This window comes from Grammomys surdaster, unplaced genomic scaffold (genome assembly GCF_004785775.1).
Source record: "Grammomys surdaster isolate TR1022 unplaced genomic scaffold, NIH_TR_1.0 137, whole genome shotgun sequence".
Taxonomy (NCBI): Eukaryota; Metazoa; Chordata; class Mammalia; order Rodentia; family Muridae; genus Grammomys; species Grammomys surdaster.
This window is the reverse complement of record NW_021604595.1, coordinates 9,313,796-9,314,963: the sequence shown is the minus strand read 5'-3', so window position 1 is coordinate 9,314,963 and position 1,168 is coordinate 9,313,796. Positions and strand designations below refer to the sequence as shown.

Here is a 1,168-nt window from a genome sequence, read left to right as displayed (position 1 = left end):
ACATCATAGAAGAAAAAAATGAAGTGGAAGTTGTTTAGGTTTGTCACTGGGCTGATTGCTGTGTCTACGACTCTTTTATTCTTGTCTCTCAAGAAATTAGCGCTGCAAAAGTTCTGGAGAATAAGAGGAAACATCCACAACACTTCAGTCCTTGCAGAAGTCTGCGACATGAGTGTGGCAGGGAGAAAATGTCTTTGGTAAAAATATACCCATGGCACCACTGAAGAATAGAACTTGTCAAGAATATTTGTATCAAAATCACTACATAATGAGCCCTCTGTCTGCAAAAGAGGCTGTGTTCCCTTTGGCTTATGTGATAATTGTTCACAAAGACTTTGGGACATTTGAAAGGCTCTTCAGGGCCATTTACACTCCCCAAAATGTCTACTGTATCCATGTGGATAAGAAGACCATATCTGCTTTCACAGATTTGGTGAGAGAGCTTCTGGGTTGCTTCTTAAATGCCTTTCTAGCCTCAAGGAGGGACTCTGTGGTCTTCTTGGGCCTCTGGTCTATGGTGGTGGCCTCTCCCAGCTCCAGGCTGACCTAAACTGCATGAAGCTCTGAGGACCTCTGAGGTCACCTGGAAGTATGTCCTCAACACCTGTGGACAAGACTTTCCCCTGAGAACCAACAAAAAGGTAGTTCAGTACCTGAAAGGGCTCAAGGGGATGAATCTCACTCCAGGGGTGCCGCTCCCTCCTCAGATTACCAGAGGACTAAATATAAACACTTGGAACAGAGGTACTGGCTTCTTTCCTTCATCCTATCCTCTCCATAACCTCACCATTTATTTTGGCTTTGCCTATGTAGCTTTGACAGGGGAATTTGTTAAGTTTGTCCGCAAGGAAAAGATGGCCATTGACTTATCTGAGTGGTCAAAAGATACCTACTCTCCTGACAAACAGTTCTGGGTGACACTAAACAGGATTCCAGGTTCGTGGGACTTACCTTCAATTCTGTGTAAATAAGTGTGTGCACATGTATGTGTCTGCATGTGTGTATTACTCCTGAAAAATACCTCTGATATATCTGTCTGTTTGCCTAGGTTTCCAACTTTTCTACGCACCCTGTAGATAGTTCTGTATGTCTGATTCCATGGACTCACGCAGAGGAACTTGCATGCCTTACATGTGTGTCACTCATGTTGTGTCTGCTTATAGAACAT

The 1,168-nt window shown here is 43.8% G+C and overlaps 1 pseudogene; it reads left to right on the top strand.

Annotated features, from left to right (window-relative positions):
* Positions 1-211: 211 nt before the first annotated feature.
* The window catches only part of LOC114617533, a 5,386-nt pseudogene continuing 4,429 nt past the window's right edge, over positions 212-1,168 (top strand).